The sequence below is a fragment of the Canis aureus genome, chromosome 34, assembly GCF_053574225.1.
Source record: "Canis aureus isolate CA01 chromosome 34, VMU_Caureus_v.1.0, whole genome shotgun sequence".
Classification (NCBI taxonomy): Eukaryota; Metazoa; Chordata; class Mammalia; order Carnivora; family Canidae; genus Canis; species Canis aureus.
The window spans coordinates 28,994,051-29,018,752 of record NC_135644.1 but is presented as its reverse complement, the minus strand read 5'-3'; the positions used below and the strand labels follow the sequence as shown (position 1 = coordinate 29,018,752).

The 24,702-nt window shown below is 32.6% G+C and overlaps 1 long non-coding RNA gene across 3 annotated transcripts in view; it reads right to left on the bottom strand.

The window, feature by feature from the left end:
- LOC144304456 (uncharacterized) overlaps positions 1-24,702 on the bottom strand; it is a 36,072-nt gene that overhangs the window by 7,072 nt on the left and 4,298 nt on the right. The window contains exons 2-3 of one of the 3 annotated variants that reach the window (XR_013371363.1): positions 7,937-8,130; positions 3,501-3,658 (exon numbers count right to left, since the gene is read on the bottom strand). This is a non-coding gene — a long non-coding RNA (uncharacterized LOC144304456). The remainder of the gene's footprint in view (positions 1-3,500; positions 3,659-7,936; positions 8,131-24,702) is intronic. The other 2 variants (XR_013371362.1, XR_013371364.1) reach the window with 2 other exon arrangements.

Here is a 24,702-nt window from a genome sequence, read left to right as displayed (position 1 = left end):
ATATTTATTCCCCCCTATGAACCCTGGTGTCATTTTGTCAAGTGCCCCCAAGTGAAAAGTCTGATGGAATTTTAATTGGTATTGAATAGAATTTATGAATTTATTTTGTAAGAATTATAATAATATAGCTTCTTATCAAAGAACATTGTCTTTCTTACTACACCTACAAGACTATTGCTATCATTTGTAAAATGCCTGGCATATAATAGATCATGGATTTATAGTGTTTTTCATATAGATTTCATGCATATCTGGTTAGGTATACTCAATGATTATGATTGTTACTAATATTATTTATGTGCATATAAGTGATAATAATTTTTTCTTTATATTTTAACCTGCCATTGTTTATATATAGGGAAGCCAATTTCTGTATTAATTGGCTCTCTATTCACTTTGTTAAATTCTTTCACTGCTTGTTGATTATAGTTTATTATCTTGAGTTTTCTTGCTTATATAGTCATACCATCTGCATAAAGTGTTAAATTGTCATTCTTGCAAATATGTATGCCACTTATTTCCCTCTCTTCTTTAATTGCGCTGGCTAGATTTTCCAGAATATTGTTCAATAGTACTGATAAAGGAAGCATCTGTTTCATTTCTAGCACTTAAATAAAATGTGTTTAGTGTTAAGCTGTTAAAATGTATGTTGACTTTTGGGTTTTAATAGCTCGATCTCTATATTATTATGTCAAAAAATAATCCATCTATTTTTAGGATAGTAAAGATTTTTATTTGGCCACTAACACATGTTTATTTTGAGGGACAGATTTTATGGTGGCTGTTTCCCTTCACTCATTGTACACATTTCCACTCTATGGATTTTGGAATAAGTCACATGACTTGCTTTGACCATAGGTGCAGAAGCTTTAAATGGGTTTGTATCGTTTTGCCCATCCTTACCTCTCTGTCCCATGTCATTTAGAACAGCATGCTCCAGATGTATTTGTCCTTCACCCTGGGTCCTCAGAGGATCCTGTCGGTCCAACTCAGCTCAACATAGCCTAGCAAAGCTCAGTAGAATCCAGTCATATGGCATCCCATAGAACTAATGTGAGGAGTGAGTGACTAAATATTTATTAGCTTTCCTGTAGATACAAATTCAATATTTATAACTGTCTTTGGTTGTATGATAACTAATACATTATTTTAGCTTGTTTTATGAAAGTAAATGACCTTTCCTATGTCTGGGATGAAACCTGTCTGTCCACAGAATGTTATTTTGTACATCTACTTAATTTGATTTGATATTTTCTTTTGAAATTTGGTATCATTTTAGTAAGTGAGATTTGTCTATAGTTATTTTGGCTGTCTGGCTTGGTATCTTGGTCAAGTTTTACTATTGGTGATATGACAGGCTTTAAAAATGAATTTAGAAGCTTTGTTCTGAAAGTTATGTTTCAGATAAGTTGAAATAATATTTGGATTTGTTTATTCATTGTTTTTATTTGAAATAACTTACCAACAAAACAATACAGACTTGTTCATTTTTTATAGATAGCTCTTTGATAGTGTGACAATATAGTCTTTGTTTATTGGTCTATTAAAAGTTTATATATATTTTACTAAAAACATTTCACATATTTTCGAATTTATTTGCCTAGCATTTTGCAATATACTCCCTTATAATTCTTTCCATTTTTGTTCCTATATTTAGTTATTTCCTTATGTTTATTTTAAATTTTATTTATTCTCTTGGACTAATTAAACATATATCTATTATGACACTTATGAATATATTGCCTAATGTCCATCCAGTGGCCAAGAAGATATATTTACAATAGAAATTATAGTAACTCTTTCTCCTGATTAACCATTGCCAGATGATTCCCATTAAAACTGTCATTCTCAAATCACCTTGTGAACATGTTTATTCTTTCCATTAGAACTGACTTTCTTGCTAGTCTTGAAAACATGTTGTCCCTGCTTGAGGTCTTTGAATTTGCTCTTTCTCTGGTCTAGAACATTCTTCCTCTATAACTCAGATTCTAGACTTCAGCTGCACATGGAAATCAACTGAAATGTTATGAAAGAATATTGATGCCTGAGACCCACCTTTAGGGGTTCTGATATAATCCACGTATGTCGCCTAGGAAATGCAATTTTTGAGACCCTCTTGATGCCTTTTAATGTGTAGAGAAGTTGAAGATTCACTTTCCAAGGTCAATGATTCCAACCACAGATGCACGTTTCAGGCTGCCAAGGGAGCTTTAATATAAACATGGCTGCACTCTAACCCAAATCAATAAAATTAGATTTTTGAAAATGGGAAGTAGGAATGGTTGAATATTTCCAAAAGCTTCTCAGTTGAATCCAATGTGTAACTGGGTAGAGGTACACTTTCCTCCATATTCCTACGCAGATTCCTGTCACTTCTAAGATAACAATTAAAAAATTACTTGAGAAAGTCTTCTCTGACCACTATATATAACTTGCTTCAGTATTGTGAGTCCTCAACCTTAATATAGGTTATGTTTATTACCTAATTTTTAGAACTTTCCACAATCAAAAGAATATTGAATAGAATAAATGAATACATTTATTTTGGCCTGAGTTTTTTCTGCTATTTTTTCTCTGTGTATTATTAACTCCTATGACTGATGTGCCTAGAACAATATCCAAAATTGAATTAATAAATTGTATGCTCTCTTGGCTTCACTCAGTAAACTTGGAATAATTTGTTATTAATTTTGTAATTCTTGCTTTGTTTTATTTAGAATTTGGATACTATATATTTGTACCCTGTACTTTATGTACCCTGTACTTTATATCATGGTATCATTTTGTTTTTGATGTCTCCTGTATAGGCAAGTAGTTGGCTATAGCTCCAACCTTTTTGGAATTGGAAGAAGGTATAAGTTTCTATTCATCTTCTGTCTTTTCTTATGTAAATTATCTTGTTCTTTATAGTTACATCTAGTAATTTTTTTAAAAAATTACATATTGGTATCAGTTTTGAGTTGCATGGTTGCAAACAAGAGATCACCCAGTATTTTATGTAGTGAATAACTTTCATAAAAATTTAAGCACCTCATAAAGAAAAACTACAAAAAAGCCAAGAAAGACCTTCAAATTTAAGAATAGGTATCAGTGTTCCATCTAGGTTCTAGGTTCTAGGATGTACCAGGTTGGAGAATTATTTTAGACTGAATAATATGGAAAAAATTATTGGATAAAGTATCAGAACTGCAAGATGAAATCTAACATACTTTTCAATGCAGAGGTAAGAAATGAGGCCATGACTTAAAATGAAGAAATCAGTTTGTATTAGATTCTACGGTTGTTTGACCAAGAATGAAATTAGATCAATTGGATAGAAAGATATGGTCAATTTCAGGAATAGGGTCATGAGTCTGTGCCCACATATGCTGGACTATTACCACTGGGATTTCTACAAAAACCAGTAACTTCAAAAAACCATGCCCTGAGGAAATGGATACACAGGAAAAACATTCATCCTTTAGTATTAAGAGATGGAAAAGAAAATTATCTTTTGTTACCTGGTCTCTTGTTAAGAATGAATATGTCTCCTCAAAATTTGTAAACGTTGGCTTGAACTTTAAGTAGGTTTCAGGTTCAAATTTATTTTATCCACACAATCTGAGAATCTTTCAAACAACAATTAAAAGTAAATTTTTCTCTCATAATAATGATGGATCTGTTGTGTAACACAGAACAAAAACAAAGTCATTCTAGAGCACTCTAGGGTTACTTTGGGTAGTGATCTGTGGATTGGTGCTGGTTCATGAACTGATTGCTACTGATCAGTGATAAGGTAAGTACAGAAATTGAGAGTGTTAGAAATGTTATAGCTATTTGACAGAATAATTAATGTAAAATTGATCTAGTATATTTTTTAAAACCTAGCAGTTTTATTTTTAAGTCTCTGTTAATTCAATTTATTCTAATAATTACTTTTTATTTTTTTTATAAAAGTATAGATCTATGATGATTTGAAATAAGTGGCTCTTCTACTGGTACTTTGAGAGGTAAACATGACCAATGCAAGGTGGAAAATAATTCAATAGATAAAATCTATCTCACAATGCAAAATTACAAAACACATGGAGAGATAAAAATACACTATGATTAGGTGTTTGTACAAGAAAAATAGCAAGATTAGACTCTAGATAACATAATTCATATGCTTAGTAAGTGGAAAAATTGCAGAATAGAAAATCAAAAAAATAGAACAAGATGATATAAAATAAAGCATAAGTTAATTGAACAGAAATATTTAATTTTAAGAAATGAAAACAGAATTAAATAAAGTCTTAGTTGACAAGTTAACCAGCTGACTAGACATAGTTGAATAGAGAGTTAGCAAAATAAAAGAATTTGAAAATTGTTTTGAATATAGCTAGAGTAAAAGACATGAAATATGAAAGAGGTTAAGATAAAGGTTAGACACAATGAATAGCCTCTAAATAACTGCGCAATGTTCTAAAAAGGAAAGTATAGAAATAATTGTATTTGAATTTGAATTTCAAATACAATTTGAATAATTGTATTTGATGGCCGAAAATTTCTCAGCATTATTAATCCATGAATTCTCAGAAGTGGGATACACTGAGGCACCTGGCTGGTTCTTTCCATGGAGCATGTGATCCTTAATCTTGGGATTGTAAATTTGAACCCCATGCTGGGTGTAGAGATTACTTAAAAATAGCTTTTTTTTTTTTTTTTAAGTGGGATACAAAATAAATCCTTAGCAAGATAATTAAATATATTATAGCAGGGCAGCCCAGGTGGCTCATAGGTTTAGCGCTGCTTTCGGCCCAGGACGTGATCCTGGAGACCCAGGATCGAGTCCCACCTCGGGCTCCCTGCATGGAGCCTGCTTCTCCCTCTGCCTGTGTCTCTGACTCTCTCTCTGTGTCTCTTGTGAATAAATAAATAAAATTTTTAGGAAAAAAATATTATAGCAAAGTTCACTAAAAAAAGGAGGAGACCATCTTAAATGCAAACAGAGATTATAAATAGGATTACCTGAAAAAGAATGATATTTAGGATTACAGGTAAATTTTCAAGAATACCACAGAAGCCATAAATTAATGGGAGAGGGTAGGTGGGAGATATCTTTAAAGAGTGGAGAGAAGGGGTGCCCTAGGTAGCTCGGTGATTAAGCATCTGACTTCTGCCTTCCTCTCAGGTCATATCCTGGGCATCCAACCCCATGTTGGGCTCCCTGCTCAGAGGAGAGCCAGTTTCTCGCTCTTCCTCTACCTGCAGCTCTATCAAATGATTAAATAAAATATTAAAAAAAATTTTTTTTAAATAAAGAGTGGAAAGAAAATATTTGTTAAGCCTCAGTTTTATATATACTTAGCTTGTAATTTAGGGAGATAAAGGAAAAAGAGACAGTTTCAGAAAATGAGATAGAGGAAAGGCTGAACGATCAGAGAATAAATTAAGAGAATAAAGGAATGAGATACATAAAGCAAAGATGAACAATAAAAACTGATACATGTGTAGGCAAATGAATAGTCTATTACAGTAAAAATAGTTATTTTACTAATGAATACTGAATATTATATAAAATGTAAATAGTTTTTGGATTTGGGGATTTAAAAATTGGAAATTTTGTGAGGATGGGAAAAATAATTACTGTCATTTGCCTAGGCTATTTAGAGAGATTAAAAGTGATTAATATCCAAAGAAGAGAAATAAAATGATTAATTTCCATAGCAGTATAACAAAAATGTAATAGAGAACACTTGACCAATCTAAAAAAATAAAAGTCATCAAAATATAGGGGAAAGGAAAGCAAATGAAGGGAAATAGGAAGCAAAAAAATAATAATAATGTGGGAGTAAAAATCAATAAACATAACAAATATAAATGCACTGAACATTGTATTTAAAAGATAAAGTTATTTTTAAACTGATAAACCAACAATCTAAATAGCCCAATATATGTCCAGTAATATGAAAATAAATATACTTGTAAAGCTAATATACAGATCTAAAATGGATATTTAAAAATAAAATAGGAGGAACATACCCCATAACACCTCTGAATTTTTGTTTCATTTAACATAGCTCCAAATAAATACAGACACTGATTGGCAAAATTATCAGGATAAAAGGACAAATCCACCACTACAGATTTTAGTATATATATTTAGTTATTAATAAATTAAGCAGAAATTAAATTGGTAAGACAATAAACTACTGGAATAAATATACATTCTTATGGATATATACAATACCCCTATCATTTAGAGAATTTGCATTTTTCCAGGCACACATTATATACTTAATGAAAATTGAACACGTGCTAGGTCACAGAAGCAATCTTAACAGCAGCAACAACAAAATTCTAGGGGAGTAATTGTTGCTTGGAATGTGTTTTCTAACCTAGAAGGAGCTAAAATAAAGATAAATAAGAAAAAGTCAACCCCCAAAACCTATTTAACAATTTTTTAAATTTGTTTTTTATTTTTATTTTATGATAGTCACAGAGAGAGAGAGAGAGAGAGAGAGAGAGAGGCTGAGACACAGGCAGAGGGAGAAGCAGGCTCCATGCACCAGGAGCCCGACGTGGGATTCGATCCCAGGTCTCCAGGATCGCGCCCTGGGCCAAAGGCAGGCGCCAAACCGCTGCGCCACCCAGGGATCCCCCAAAACCTATTTAATAGGTTATTTTTGAATAATAACTGGTGGGTCGTATGAGAAATTATAATAAAAACTAGAAATATTTAGAATTGTACAATAATGAAAATGTTAAATGTGTGGGATGTTGCTAAAGTGATAGATACCCAAAGAAAAATCTAAGTTTTAAATATTTACATAAGAAAAAAAGCGAAAACCTAGAGAGTTTCTAAAATTTATAACATAACCAAAACTCCTCAAAAAATAGACTCTTTTATAGATGATTTTATGGGTATATTGTATATTGTATTTAAGCAATATAAGACCAATATTATAAAAATTCTTCTAAAGAAGGAAACAATTTAGTGCTTACCAAATCGTTTTATGAGGGTGATATACATTTATATTAAACAATGCAATATGTATCGGAGAAACTATAATTAAAACCAATCCTATTTATGAATATAGATGAATACATCAAAATTTCAATAAATGAAGGAAAAACCAATGATAAAATGTACTACATATTGTATCACTAGAAATGGAAAAAAATATTTTCCTTGATAAAGGTTATTTACCATAAATTTTCACAATATTATTCTTCAAAGTGAATGCAATAACTGCCCCTAAATCTATATACAAGGTAAAATGCCTTCTATCACAGTTCTGTTCAATAATGAACAGATATTAGGTATTCTAAACATTGAAATAAGTAAAAGAAAAACATAGAAATTTAAAAAGAAAAGAAAAAGATAGTTTTCAGACAGGAATTGTCTACCTATAAATTCCAGGCATATCTATGGAAATATTAGTGGATACAATATGTTATTCTAAATCAGACTATATTTTATGCCAGCAAAGCATTATTAAGACATGTAAGTATAATTTAATATAAAGATAATACCAGAAAAGTAATAAAGACTATAGAATACCTAAGATTAAATCTAACATCAGTAAATAGTATAAAATGTATACATAGAGGATGAGATGTAAATAGATACGTTGATAATTGGGGACACTTAATATGATACAATGCAAACTCTTCCGTAAAATTCAAACAAAATTTTAAAGATTATTCTGCATAACAACTGATCCTAAAATATGTGAAAGAAATAAGGGCCTATAATAAGTGTGGTGATTTTGAAGAAAAGGGACAATATTGGAACTGTTTTATAATTAAGAATAAGTATAATGTTAATACGATTCAGGTGACTTAGCATTGGCAAAAAAAAAAAAAGGACAAAAAATCAGCATTGTATTACTTAATTTCATTTGGTTTAATATCTCTATAAATGAATTATTTGCAATTTGTAAATTAATTTCAATTTGTAAATGAGACCCACCTAAATATGGCAATTAGATGTATGTAATTGAAGACATTAAAAATCGATGGGAAAGGGGCACCTGGCTGGTTCAGTGGTTGAGTGTGCCTTCAGCTCAGGGCGTGATCCTGGGGTCTTGGGATTGAATCCCGCATCGGGCTCCCCCACAGGGAGCCCGCTTCTCCCTCTGCATGTTTCTGCCTCTCTGTGTGTGTCTGTCATTAATAAATAAATAAGATATTTTACAAAATCAATGGGAAAAATAAATATTCAATAAATTTTCCGGCAAAAAATTGCTTGCCCCCCATTTACCCCCAAATAGGAAAGAAAAATTATTCTTATTTTAAAACATTCACAAAAATAAATTCCAGATAGCTTAATCACCCAAGATACAAACACTTACAGAAGCAAACACGAAAAAAAACATAAATAAGAGAAAAATACAAACCACAAATAGAAATATGTGTAACACATGTGACTTTCAAAGATTAGTGTTATAAAGACTGCATATGTATATTAAGAAAGAAAGACCCTATTAAAATAAGTGGTTAAGTTTTTTTTTTAATTTTATTTATTTATGATAGTCACAGAGAGAGAGAGAGAGAGAGAGAGAGAGAGGCAGAGACACAGGCAGAGGGAGAAGCAGGCTCCACGCACCGGGAGCCCGATGTGGGATTCGATCCCGGGTCTCCAGGATCGCGCCCTGGGCCAAAGGCAGGCGCTAAACCACTGCGCCACCCAGGGATCCCTAAGTGGTTAAGTTTGAATAGGAAGTTCACATAAGTCGAAAACCAAATGGCCAGTTAATATATAACGAGGCATTTAATTTGGCTATTAATCAAGAAAACACTAATTAAACTACAATTAACTATTATTTCAGACCAATTCGGTTAGCAATCCTTTAAAAGGATTGGGAAAGGGAAGGAGAAATGAATTCTCTCATACAATTTTTAAGACAAGAAAAGAAAAACAGAAAAAATACCATTGGAGGTGGTGAGATAGCTTTTCTGTCACCAAGAGTTTTCATGGGCCACGCTCTCTAGAAACCCTAATCCCCTATCACAGTGCATGTCTTCCACTCTCTTATTGCTCTTTGCCAAATGAATGATGGTTCTCTTTCTAGCTGCTCACAGGTATTTGGTCCTTGTTCTGTTGAACACTACAAAAAACTGTTCCCATGCTTAAAAATAACAGATGACAATGACAGCATAGTTTTATATTCATAATTATGGAATGATTTCTGAAGCTAATGCCTATTATTTACATTCAAGATTTAATAGATCAATCAGGCATTTACCAATTGAAGCAGCTCATTTATAGAGTGTATGAAAATAAATGGAAATAAACAAAATGACATCAATTTCTCCAAACCATTTTTCTGTTCCCTTTCAAATATTCCAAATTTATTTAAAGATTACCTTTTAATGAGATCTATTCTTTTCTTAAAAAAAAAAAAAAAAACCTTTGGGTGAATTTTATTTATATACAATAAAATACATTCATTTTAAGTATAAGTTTAGGTAAAAGTTGACAAATATATTATCTTGTGTAACCCATTGCCACAATCAAGATATAGAACATTTTAATCACCCCAAAAGTTTCCACAAGCTCACTGGCAATCAACTCCTTCCTAGAGTTTCCATCCCTCTCCACTCCAGCAAACCTCTGATCCATTTTATTTATTTATTTTTTTTTTTTTAATTTTTTTTTTAATTTATTTATGATAGGCACACAGTGAGAGAGAGAGAGGCAGAGACACAGGCAGAGGGAGAAGCAGGCTCCATGCACCGGGAGCCCGATGTGGGATTCGATCCCGGGTCTCCAGGATCGCGCCCTGGGCCAAAGGCAGGCGCCAAACCGCTGCGCCACCCAGGGATCCCCTCTCTGATCCATTTTAAAATCTACTTGAGTAGATTTGCCTTTTCTAGATTTTTATATACATACAGAACCACATTGTATTTATGTTATCTTTTGTAATTGAGTTTATCTACTTAGCATAATGTTTTTGAGATAAATCCATATTACTTTTCAGGCCAAGTAATATTTCATATACGCCATATCTTGTATATCCATCTCTCTTATCATGTACATTTTGGTTGTTTCTAGGTTCTGACTGTTAATAAAATTGCTATGATCATTCCTGTAAAAATCTTTATGTAGGCATATATTCCTCTTTAATTGAATTTCAAAATAAATAACAAACTCAAAAATATTAAAAGATGAAGAATGAAAAACCTCCCTCCAGCTCAATCCAACAAGTAACGGTGTTAGTGGGTTCTTTATTCTTCCAGATAATTATTACGCAAACAGAAGCCAGTAGAGTTGTATGTCCTTTTTTCTTACCCCTTCCCACCAAAGGTGGCATATTATACACATTTTTTGTAACTTGCTTCTTTACTTTTTATTTTTTTTAATCAACATAAAATTGTTTTTTTTGAGGTACAGTTATTTGAATTTTAACAATTCAATTTAATGTGTAGATTTGTGTTATCACAATCACAGAAAAAATATAAACTATCTCCCCTATATCATAAAATTTCCTAGTGTTATCACTTTGTAGTAAAATCCTTCACCGACTCCAAATGCCTGAAACTCACCGAGGTGTTCTCTATCACTATAGTCTTGTTGAGAACATACTGGAACCATACACCATACTTTTTGATACTGGTTCTATTACTCAGAGTAATGTCTTCAAGATTCATAGTTACCTATCAAGAGCTAATTGTACATATCAATAGTTAGCTTCTTATTTTGTTTTGAAATATTTTCTTTCACATTTGACTTTAATTGTAAGGTTTCTTCCCATGCACTTAAAGATATTTTAGTGAAGTTTACATTGTAAGATGACCTCTTTGATAAAGAAAATATAAACATAGTATACAGAATCCTCATAAATCTCATACCCACGTTGTCCTATTGTCAATTTCTTTTTTTTTTACATTTTTTTATTTTTATTTTTTATTTATGATAGTCACAGAGAGAGAGAGAGAGAGAGAGGCAGAGACACAGGCAGAGGGAGAAGCAGGCTCCATGCACCGGGAGCCGGACGTGGGATTCGATCCCGGGTCTCTAGGATCGCGCCCTGGGCCAAAGGCAGGCGCCAAACCGCTGCGCCACCCAGGGATCCCGTTAATTTCTTATATTAGTATATTTATCACTATTAAGGAACCAATATAGATATTACAAAGTCCTTACATTATTCATTTTTCTTTCATTTTACCTTTCGTTAACGGAATCATGTCGTGTTCCAGTTCTTTCTCAGGTCTCCTCTCTTTCTCCTGTCGTCCGTTCTCCTTTCCCATGTGTGTTTCTCTCGGTTCCTCCACCATGACAAGTGTATAGACTTGAACGCTCTGTGGTGTACTTGCAAGAACTGTGAAGTCCATATTCTTCCAAATGAAACCAAAAAAGAAGTCACCCCACATGTCTAAAAACTGTTGCTTCTCCTCCTCTGAAACTTCAGACTCCAACAATTTCCAAATATAATAGCTTTGTTCTCTTTAGTTTCTGTGATGGAAAATGTTATAAAGGAAATTTTACACCAGGCTTCTGGTTACATTAGAAGTCAAGTCCATTAGGGATTTTCTTTTCTTTCTTTCTTTCTTTTTTTTTTTCAATTGGTTGTTGAGATGGTTCAAAAACCAGTTTTTAAGCTGTGGTCTTTTCAAACACATCTTCTGCACATAAATCACACATTCCAATAAAGCATTTTTCAAGACTGTTGACCACTTGAATTCCTTTGCTGTTGATGAATTAGCCTAACCGTTATTCAGGGATATTATTATATCTCCAATCCAGGATTTCTTTTTTCCTTTTTATGCTTACTTAACGTGGAGGTCCTGATTTTTTTTTGGGGGGGGGGGTTCCTGATTTTGTGTGAATTCATTACTTTGGATATGAGAAGTAGAAATTGCCAATAATGTGCTTTCCCTTTTCTGCACAAATTCTGGGAATATGTAAAATCCTTTCTTTCTTTTTTTTTTTTTTTTAATTTTATTTATTTGTGAGAGACAGAGAGAGAAGCAGAGACACAGGCAGATGGAGAGGCAGGCTCCATACAGGGAGCCCGACGTGAGACTTGATCCCAGGTCTCCAGGATCACACCCTGGGCTGAAGGCAACACTAAACCACGGAGCCACCTGGGCTGCCCAATCCTTCCTTTTTAAAACATGGTTTGAAGGAACAACTCTAAGTCCATTCAGGGCAGTACAATTTAGATGATCAATTGAACACTTCAGACCTAAAGGTTCATAAGATTCCATCTCATGTAGAATATTGTATATTAATTATTTTTACCGGATACTTTACAAATACTTCACCTCATCTTGTATGTAATCAATAATAATGTATTTTAGGGTAGAAAGACACAGATAAAATAATGTACTTTATCAATATAAAAAGTATATTTAAGTCCTTCAAAAGAATGCTTTTTCTGTGCCAAGTATCAATTCATGATACTGCATCACATTTGCTGATGTCTCCTTAGGCTCCTCTTGGCTGTGACAGTTTCTCGGACTCCCCTTATTTTTGACGGTCTTTATAGTTTTGAGGACATTGGTCAGGCATTTTATAGAACACCTCTCAATTGGGAATTGTCTGATGTTTTTCTTATGATTAGAAAAAGATTATGGGTCTTTGGGAAGATGGCAAAAATAAAATGCCACATTCATCACAAAATATCATGGATACTTACTATCAACTATTGATATTAACCTTGATCACCTGGCTAATCCATTCCTTTTACAGTGCTGAATAGCATTCCATTGTATGGATACAATACTGTTTGTTTAACCATTCACCTATTGAAAGGCTTTAAGGTTGTTTACAGCTTTAGAGATTATGAATAGTGTTACTATAAATAAAAACTTTACATGGGTTTGGGCAAAAACACAAATTTCCCTTTCTGTGGGGTAAATGTCCACTAGTAGGATTATTGGGACATAAGGTTAGAGTAGATTTAATTCTGTAAGAACCTGCCAAACTGTTTTCCAAGTGTACATTTGGCATTTCCACCAGCAGTAAATAAGAGTTCCTGTTCCATATTATTACCAACATTTGCTCTTTTTGGTATTTTCTGAAAGAATATTTTAGCCATTCAACCAGGTGTGTAGTGCTAACTCATCATGGTTTTTATTTGCGTCTTCCAGATGGCAAATGATGCTGTAAAACTTTTCATGTCTTTCTTGCCCAGCTGTACATCTTTGGTGAAGTGTCTATTTTAGTCATTTGTCCAGTTTTTAAAGTTGGTTGTTTATTTTCTTACTGTTTAGAGAATTTGGTACATATTCTGGATATAAATCCTTTGTCATATATGTGATTTCCAAAAATATCCATTGATTTTTTTTTCTTTTATGGATCATACTTTTAGTGTCATATCTAGAAACTCTTTAGCAAGGCCTAGTTCTCAAAAATATTCTCATATAATATCTTCTAAAAGTCGTATAGTTTTACATTTATATTGAAGTCTGTGATTTCATTTTGAGTTAATTCTTTACATAAGATATGAGGTTTAATTTCAAGGTTTTTTTGTTTATTTGTTTGTTTTGCCTGTGGATATTGGATTTCTCTAAAACTATTTATTGAAAAGAATATTTTTCTTTCATTGAACTGATTTTACATCTTTGTCAAATGTCAGCTATCTGTATTTGTGTGATATTATTCTGGGCTCCTTATTCTGTCCCACTGATCTATATGTTGATCCTTCCACCAATACCACACAATATTGTTAACTATAGCTGTATAATAAGTTTTGAAATCGGGTATGATAATTCTGCTCTCCTTATTTTTCTGTTTCAAAATTCTTTTAGCTATTTTAATTCCTTTGCTATATAAATTTTATTTATTATTAATTTTTTAACAAGAAAAACCAAATTTAATAGGCTTATATACAGGAATCACATAGGCATGAAATTCTGAAGACAATAGCCATATAGATTATAGAGTAATCTTGCTTATATCTACAAAATATTTTGCTAGGATTTTGGTAAGAATTGTGTTAAACTTTTAGGTGAATATTCAGGTCTTTGAACTTTAGTTTTCAAATCATGAACACATCATGTCTCTCCATGTAGTTAGATCTTCTTTCATATGAGTGTTTTGTAGATTTAGCATACAGGTCCCATTAAGTGTTTTGTTAGATTTGTAGGTATATGTTTCATGATTCAAGAGCTACAAGATATGTTATTTAAAAAAAAGTGTTTCCTGGGGATCCCTGGATGGCTCAGCGGTTTAGTGCCTGCTTTCCGCCCAGGGCATGGTCCTGGAGTCCTGGGATCGACTCCTGCAGGGAGCCTGCTTCTCTCTCTGCCTTTGTCTCTGCCTCTCTCTTTGTGTCTCTCATGAGTAAATAAATAAAATCTTGAAAAAAATTGTTTCCAATTATTCATTATTAGTATATAGAAATATAATTGCTCCTTCTGTTTTTGTTGACCTTGTATTTTGTAATTTTGGTGAACTCTTGCATTAGTTCTACAATTCTCTTTTTGGTAGATTCCTTAAGATTTTCCATGTAGACAGTCATGTCCATACAAAGGAAGAGTTTTATTTCTTCTTTTCCAATTTCTGTGTATCTTATACTTCTGGGTTTTTTTTTCTTCATATTAAGTTGACTAAATCTAATAAGATGTTGTATAGAAGCTATGAGACTGATATTCTTGTCCTATCCTCTATCTTGAGAGGAAAGCACTTTTTTAAAGATTTTTTATTTTATTTATTCATAGAGACAGAGAGAGAGAGAGAGAGAGTGAGGCAGACACACAGGCAGAGGGAGAAGCAGAGAGGAAAGCATTTAGTCTTTCACTAGTAAGTATGATATCAGCTGTAGGGTTTTTTTTTCTCTAGAATTCTTTTTATCATATTGAGAAAGTTCCCTTCTACTTCTTGTTTGCTAAAAGTTTTATCATAAATTGGTTTTGAATTTTGTCAAATGCTTTTTCTGTACCAATTGATATAATCCTGTAAATTATGATCAACTAATTGATTAATTTATAAATATTGAATATTGCATTCCTGGGATAAGCTCCACTAGGTCATGATGTGTTGCTTTTTTAATATTGGATTTGATTTGGTAATACTCTGTTCAAGTATTTTCTATCTTCATGGGGATATCAGTATGTAGTTGTCTTTGTTCTGTCTTCATTGATTTTTAAATCAGGGTATTTCTGGCCTCATAAAATTGGATAAGAATTGTTTCTCTTTTATTTTCTGGACTATATTGTACAAAATTGCTTTTTATTTGTTTTTTAAATGCTTTTAGAGTTCATCAGTGAACCATGTGGGCCTAAACATTACTGGAATGTTTTCTAACTGTAAATTTAATTCCATCTCTTTAACAGTATAGGACTATTTATGGTATCTGTTTCATCTTGAGTGAGTTTGGTAGCTTGTGCTTTTCAAAGAATTGTTCTATTTTATCTAAGTTTGGAACTTATGTTCATAGTTTCATAGTATTCCTTGCTATTTGAATATCTGCTGGGTCTTTAGTGACACATTTTTATTCTACTATAGACATATTTAATAATAGAATGGCTTGATTGGACTTATGTGCATTTAAATGTATTTTAAAAACTGTTAAAACAGTTTTTCAAATAGTTGTGCCTTTTATATTCCCATGAAAATTTATAAAATTTCTGCTTATTTTAGTTCTTTTCAATTCTTGGCTTTGTTTTTATTTTTAATTTTAGCCAAGTAGTTTACAAGCTGTACTATTTTGCATTCCAGCAAGCAGCGTATCAATTTCACATCTATGTCAACACTTGGTATTGTCAGTCTTTTAAATTTTAGCCCCTCTAAAGTAGATGCATAGTAACATAATGTTTTCAATAAGAATTTTTATGGGGAATATTAATGTCAGAATCTTTTCATTTGATTTTTGGCCATTCAATTTTTGTTTGTATTTGTGTGAATTGTCTATTAAGTGTCATTTTGAAAAAGTCAAATTTTCATATTCTTTTGACTATTTTTATTGTCAAAAAAGTCTTCTACTACCTTTTCACCTGTGAAAATATTCTCCGCCATCTCATACACTACACTGAAGATAAGAATGTTCATATAGTTTTATTTTGCTTAACTTTTATTGCCAAACATCCCTGACCAATACTCAAACTTCTATAATCTAGAATAATAATTTTACACTGTTATTAAAGTAAATACTTAATACTTTCAATATTTATATTTAGACTCATGTTTAATTGGGGTTGCTCATTGTTTTTTTTTTAAGATTTTATTTATTTATTCATGAGAGACAGAGAGAGAGAAAGAAAGAGAGAGAGAGAGAGGCAGAGGCACAGGCAGAGGGAGAAGCGGGCTCCATCCATGCAGGGAGCCTGACATGGGACTGGATCCTGGGTCTCCAGGATCACACCCTGGGCTGAAGGTGGTGCTAAACCGCTAAGCCACCCGGGCTGCCCTTCATTGTTTTTTTAACTTGAATTCATTTTTATTGCTTTTTTCTTCTTTCTTTCTTTTCTTCTCTACTTTCTGAAGTGAATTTTCTACTAGCATGTATAATAGGTTAACTCCTTTTGTTGCTGTATTACTAAAATCTATTTTGTCTTAGTTTTTGTATGGTTATAGGGCTAGGAAAAGCACTGTGGATTTAAAGTAATTTCTCTTTTTGTTGAGAAATTCGAGGCCAAATTTTTTCTCATTCTGTTGTGCATGAACTATAAAAACACTGTGGTTTGAAAAAAACGATCTGATGTTTCTTAGTAAAATATTTTCTTGTGTTTTGTGAGGAAAAAAAATGTAAGCAATCTTCTTCTCTCCACCCCCTTTTTATTAATTCTATTATCTTATTTTTTACCTACTCTTAGACATATATTGGAACTTTTGAATATACTCTCTATACTTCTCAACTTCAATTTCATACTTTATGTCTTTTTATGTTGTTCAGGCAGATTTTCTTGTCTTCTTATTTACATCCATTCTACTATCTAGAACTCATATCATGACAAAATTTTTATTTCAATAGGCATATTGTTTCATTTCCAAACTCTCTCATTTTCTTATAATCACCTGTTCTTATTTGATATATATGCTAACTATTAACTAAACTTTTATATATATATGTATATATATTTATTTTATTTTATTTTATTTTATTTTATTTTATTTTATTTTATTTTATTTTATTTTTTTAGATTTCTCCAATGTGTTATCCTGGCTACTAGTTTCACTTAATACCAAGGTGTGGTCCAACATCAGATGTTTGGTGATATTTCTGTCACATAAAAATTCCATGCTTGAGAGAATTGTATAAACTCTGCAGAAGATGTTGTACTGGGATGCCCTATAATAATGGAGGACCCATTGCTTTCTCTAGGTAGCTGGGGCAGTTGTCATTGTTTCCCATTAAGTGGCTACAGAATTTTTTTAACAAGGTACATTTTAACTCCTGAAAAGGTTAACCCTCAAGGCTATTGGGCACTATGCTTCACCATTTTCCCAGAGAAGCAGCTTAAAAGTGTTTCCAAAGAAAAGCCTCAAGATCATGAACATGGCATTGGCTTTCTACTTTGGTTTTGCTTTTGCTGATTCTTCTGAAACAGCATCAGAGAATCAGTCCAGACATAATGTTACTTTTTGGCATTTAGAAATTATTAGTTCATTTACGTATTTGTTTTTCTATCATGTTGGAGTTTGTTGTGTATTAGAAGTAGAAACTGCCTTGAATTTCTGTAGAGGAAAATGTAATCCGTTAAACTCTTACAAGTAAAAGCCCACCATGTAAAGACAATTCTCTCCTAAGCAATATATTATTGATACACTTATTAAAGTAGAATTTCAAGTAGGCTGTATTTTAATATGTCTACCCATAGTAGACATAAACACTTTGAAGTCCGTGACTGTATATTAGACACAGTATGCTACCGAATAGTCATTCTTCCTTTCTTTACTAACAGAATTCCAACTTATTTGGAGTGTATGTGTGCCAGATAAAAATACATTTCCTACTTACTTTGAAGCTAGGTGTAGACATCAGACACAGTTCTGGCCACTGAGATATAAACATACTTCATTGGGTATGGTTTCTGGTGATTGGAGGCTGACTCAGTTGCATGTGTACCCTTTTACTCTTTGTCCTTCTTCTAGTTTGGAATGTAGACATGATGTCTACAGTTCTAGGATCCTTACTGCCTTCATACTAATGGAAGAAAGAGTTCACTATTCTGTTGACCATGAAATAAAATCTCTATCCTGCAGTATGATTGTCAACCAGGTCATGTACTCACAAGTGAAATAAGATAAGATGTCTCTAAAGGCTTCATTGTAAGATGATTTACATAAAGCTAAGTTTCTAGAAAAATAACTCTCCATAGAAATGCAAATACCTTAATTTGGCTTACTCTAAGCAACGTATATCTCTGTACCTGGGACTAATTTCTTCCAAACTACAGGGCTGATATACAATGGGGAAGTAGTAGAATTGGTGTTAAGAAGTAATGCACACTGTGGAATCCATAGTTTATATTTTCAGTTACCCATCATACATATAAATCCCTTCCCTTACACATTTAAAAACTTCATGCTTACATAATATAGTCACTCTATAGGAAGATAATCTAACCTTCAGTTTATGTAATTTATTCCATCTCTTCCCTTAAGAATACCCTTAGGCATGACTTTTCCCACAACACTTTCCTTGAGCTCCTCTTCCTCCAAGCCAGGTTATCTCCCCTGCTGTGTGCTTCCAACTCAACTTTACTTACTTCTTGTATTTTACTAGTCTCACTGGATGGCAATTATCATATTATTCATCTGATCACCTCAACTAAAAGATCCATCTTTTTGTTTCTAGATCATGTCATATTCATCTTTGTATAGTTATTAATTCAACATTTGGACTGCATTGGATATTCAATAGTTATTTGGTGATCTGTAAGTGATTCTATTGAGTTCATTTCAATTTATGTTTTATTTGAACCTTTGTATTATTGGAATATCAGGAAAGGGGATGGGGACTGACTATAGCTGTTTTAAGTTTAAAAAAGTTCTCGGTCTTTGTAATATTTAATAATTAAAGTGTCATCATAAATATATTAATTGCTATAAGCTTAGAATGACCATATAATACTCCAAGAAATTTAAAATATAGCTGTATTCTGAAAAACAGGGACAAATTTTAGGCCTAAAAATAATCTATTAAAATAACTCTCTGTTCAAGTGTGCATGTGTGCCTCTCTCATGCAACCTGCACACACATTCAATGAAATGTCAGCATTTATTTCCTTAGAATGATTAGTTAGATTGTGATGCTACACAAATATAATTATGAGATATGATAGCAGCATAGCATGCCTACTTCCACTCATTTTCAGTGTTTTTAGAAAGTGGTTCCCATAATTATTTTATTAAAAAAAAGAACAGGAGTAATTAAGACCTGGCAATATATCACTCTTAAGATTTTTAAATAAGAGGACAAACACTCAAAACTCAAAATATTATTTTTTCTGGAAAGAAGAGCATTTTATTTTCTAATTAGAAGTCATGAATTTAAATGAATGTGGAAACATTCAATTTAGGAAGATATGAGTATAATGATGAATTAACTTCTATTTAGAAAAAAAAAAACAAGCAACGTAGCTACACACACAGCACACACCCCATTGATATTTAAACAGCAACAATGGCCATAAATATATTTTTAAGATTCTGCTTATACATCTCTCTCTGTGGCTACAAATAATGTTCAGGTTAAATGAAAATGTTCCCAATTGAAGTGTACCGTTATCTCTTCTATCCTTTATCAGCCTCACATGTACAGTTCTAAGGTAAACATGTAATCGTACACTTGGAAATTTTGATTTTGAATCTTGACAGCACATTTCCAAAGGTATAACATCTTAATCAAATTTAAAAATAAAACATCCCAGTGCTGAGCTTGGTTGTAAACCTAAAATTATATAACATACATGTTTTTATGCTTTGTCAATTACATTTGAAATAGGGGACTGTTTGTTTCAGCCCTTCTAAAAATGAGACGAGGATGAGAAAACAACCTATTTCCTTATTAGGTTCAGAAGTCAAAGGACTCAGCCAGGAGCCGCAGGCTTCAAGAGCATAGAAGATTAAGACATATATTGGATTCATGATGGAGGGCAGAAAGTTCATTTTCAAAATAAAACAGAATTTTATTCATATTCCTTTTAAAATTCAGATTGCCATTTGCCAGCTGACCTGTGACACGGCAGCAGTGTATTACATTTTCAATGAGCAGTCTGTCTGGAGCTGCTAGTGGGAGAAACTGCTTCCTGGTTTCTAGGTTTGTATTTTTCTAACTAAGATATTGTTGTCAGAATTTTAGATGGTGCAAACAGGGGCAAGGTAACATATTTATTTTTAATAAGGAGGAGATATAGATAGTATAGTCATCAACATTATGCATGGAATAATCCTATGAAAAAAATCATAACAGCTCAGGTAAAATGTGTATATGGGACCGTCAAAGATGGGGATGCCAGCATCTCAATGAGAAATAAGGGCAGGCCAGAAAAATGCATCTTTATTTAAAAAATAAATACATGTGAATGCCTTTTTAAACAAGTTTTGGTAGAGTGCAAGTCAAGCCAAGGTTTTCGATAGTCAGGGACTAGATTTATCCAGCTCACCATCTGTCAAAATTATATTATAGATGACACATATGCATAGATACAAGACCACTGATTTTCATATATATTAAAACCTGAAACTACTTCAGGATATGAAAACCTACAAACTGTTAAGCCAAAAGGCTTACATCTAGAACTTTTTTTTTTCCCTCCACATTGTTTTAATTCTATTTTCTTCCTGACCTGCATTCAGGAGAAAGGGACATGTAGTCAATGGAAATCATAAAAATTAAATTTCATTTAGAAAATATCAAAATAGAAACTTTTAGAAAAAATGAAAATAGGACAAAGGATTTATACTTCATTTTTGGAGCTGCTCTTGTGAGCGAATAGATACAATACATATTTTTAAATGTAGGACAGTGGCTTTAAGATGAGAATGAGAACAATTTTTAATGTCGGATAGAAAAAGGTAATATTTGTTAAAACAGAAAACTAGCAATAACGATAAAACATGTGACAAGTTGAGTTAACTTGAACCAAGACACTGCTGTCCATATTTCACCCTTGAGAATAGCTTTGTGATAAGAGTTACTCGTGTGTTATTTTTGTTAACCTCTCATAGGAGAAACAAAGGGAGAAAAGGCAGCGATTTTCACAATTTGATTTGGCACTATCCTTTTCAAGTGGAATCAGATAGTGGAAGGGAGCATCCTTCACCTCATATTTACCTTGAACAAATCATGTTTATAGATTTTTCTCACATATTGGTAAGAATAATATGTTTACCAAGTAGGAAACATTGGCTTTAATCCATTTGCAGCAATTAAGTGAATGATTGGTTTGTAAGTAGAGCTCTGAAGCTTTTTCCTTATAAATGAGATGTGAAATCATATCCTACCATTTCACATTTTTGAAAAAACCTTCCTATTGAACTATATAATTATCTTTTCTTATCAATAACACAAACTTTCCATATTATCCAAATCAGTATCAATACTCATTTTTTATTAAATAAATATTTTCAGGTAAATATCTTGATAATTTGTTATGTTTTAAAAAGAAATGACAGTAGAAGTAAATTGAATGACAATGGATTTCACTTTAAGAACAGCTGTTCTAAAAGCAGATCATTTCTATCATAATTTAAAATGCATGCTAAGAAAGGAAAACTGGATATCCTTCTCAGACTCTTCCCAAATGTGTTTGCATACTTTATCACTGTAGTTTAATTTCTATAAATCTCCTAATTATGATCTGTGAGCTATCAAAATCCATCCAACTTCTTAATGGATAATCTATAATTAAGAATGATCTCTTTTTTGTAGTTTTCAAGTTTAAATTAGATAAACACATTGTCTTTCTATGAAATGTTTTAATGCCATTCATTTTAAACATTTGGCTTTTTTGTGTAGGTTTGTAGCCAATGGGAAAACTTTAGAAATCATGCTATCATAAGGTTTGCTGCTTTTTTTTTAATTGCTAAAACGCATTTTTGAAATGCACACAATTTCCACAATATTCAAAGCAAAAGGAAAATCTTTTCATTTTTCTTAAAGGAAGAAAAGGAGGAAAGGAAAGAAGAAAAAAAGAGACTCCTCAAATAAATTCTAGATGCAATAGAACTACTTTGGGATAATTTGATTTGCATGTGCCATATGTTAAGTCATACACTCCTCTTCCTCCAAACGCACACCTCAAATACTACGAAAAGCCTGCAAATCCTGATATTCTGGCTCAGTCTATGCCATATACTACTCCAGCCTGCCTAGACCAAGCGCTCATGGAACAAGTTTCATTAGAGAGCATGAAAAATTACTGTCAAAATTGATGAAATTAGTATCTTTGGAGGTATAATGTGCTTGGCATATGCCACTGGGCATGTTTTCCAGTAGCTCACACAGTATCAAACAAAATTTTGAATTTCTTTCTTTGACTAGCAATACATTGATATACTTTAAATCATATATATATATATATATAGTTTCAAGCCAGAGACTTCACCAGTTGAACCCTGAACAGAAAATAGATGCCAAATTTAGCAATACAATGGGATTGAGATTGCTTCTTCACTGAGCTAATTTTCCCAGAATCCACCGTTCATCTCATCACTCCTTATAAAATACAGAATCCTTAATTGGTCTCTGCTTCTCCAACATGTTTTTAATGAAAACGCAGCACATAACTCTTAGTTTGTTGGCTGCCAGAGCCCAATTTACAAAAGTGGGAGTGCGAGATAAGAAAAGTACATCTGCAGAGCAGACTGCGCAATGAATCACACGATGCCAGAGTTGAGTAGAATATAATTGAGTCCAACATCTCTGAGCACTTTCACCATAATTAATGATAATCTGTAACAGAGGAATCTGAGATTCCAGTTCAGAGAACTGTTTAATTAGGCCAAGTAATGAAAGCAGAAGCAGTACAAGAATATGGCCTGTCTCATGATTAATGATTCATGCTACTGAACACAAAAGTGCCGCACCGTTAACTCTAACGGATGCTGCATCTCTCTGGCATTTACAAAATAGTGAGATGCATGCATTTTTGTATTTTAAAGATGTAACTGGCAGTATCCTTTCCTGAGCTATTTACATGATAAATATGGTTCCGAAGGTAACTGTCTTCTTCACAGGTTCTTTGCTCTGGGGTAGTTTAAGATAAATATGGTATCTGCCTTTACATCAGTATTAAGGTAAGTGCTGTTTCAACACAGGATAATTAACACTTTCACTTTCTGAGTCAGTAAAACATCATTTTCAATATTACTTTTTTTTGGGGGGGGGGGAGGGTGTTAAAATGTATGTCTTGTTGACCAAAACAGGCATCTTAAGGTTTATATATGCACCTCACTCATGGATAACACAATGAAGAAAGAAGTAGGTTAAAGATCACATTTAAGGTATGGAAAAATAAAACACGTTCAATGGGTATTATTTGGGGGGCCAGAGTATAAAAAATCCTCTCAAGGTACAGCAATTTGACTTTGGGATTGCTCTGCAAGTGTGGGGGACAAGACAAAAGAAAGGATGGTTTATCTGAAGCTTTAACATACAAGCCAGCAAATTATATGGGCTTTATGTCACTACTTACTGTTTTTCTATAAAATAAGAAATAGTACTTATCAAAGGCATTGCAGAATTGCGCTGTACGTATGCAAGGACTGTGATAAGACAGCCTCCATAACACAACATGTGCATTCTGTCGTCAACAAAATTAGGTCTCTTTATGTGTCTGCTGCAGAAGCTTCTGTGATTCGACACCCACTGAGAATTAGACTAATTCAGAAGACACCTTATCTGTGATATGGATTCAAAGAAAAGATTTCTGGATTCTCTTTACCATTTACCCTGCCTTCTAATACATGGGGACACATAGTCAATCACAACAATGCAACTCATTCCTGACATGCAGATATCTCCTTGTTGGCTCAAAAAATATGTAATCTCATAGGCAATGTAATTCCAGGGTTGTCAGTAACTTTGGATTCACGTAAACGAGTAAGGATGTGAAATTTCAATGGCTGGCTTCCAGTAGGCTAAAATAAAATCCCCCATGTTTATACATTTTTCACTCAACCTAAAAAGTGGTTGCTCTTCCAGGAATATTTTGTAGAAAATTAATGACGGAGCCACTGTAAGTAGAACAATTTTATAGGTATTAAAGAACCACACTTTATTCCAAAATTTTGAACATGCATATTAAAACTTTTGCCTAAATCACTGTATAGTACCTATGCTTAAAAAAAGACAAATAAAATTCTCTTAGTTTCCTCTACAAAAGTCTGAGTGGACTTTATTTATACATGGAAGGACTGTACTGTACGGTAATCATAAATGACATATACATCATATACAAGAAATAATTTTCTTTCGAACAAAATAACATTTAATAAAATGCTTTGAAAAGGAATAAAATATATTCTTTAGCTAGTCTGATAAATTTTATATGTTCAAATAATTTTCAAATCACACTATTATTGGCTTCATGGATTGTAGAAGATAAAAAAGAGAGAAATATGGACTTCATGATAAATGAGGTTCTCAAAGGAAGAAACCACCTTACCAATTGTTTTACAATGCATAAAAATAGCTAACATTTTTAAAACAGGTTTTATTTGCCATGAACCGGGCTTCACAATTTAATACATTACCTTATGTATTCCTTACAACAAACAACCTAATGAAATAGTTACTGTAATTATACAAATGTTACACATGAGAAGATGAAAAGTTAAAA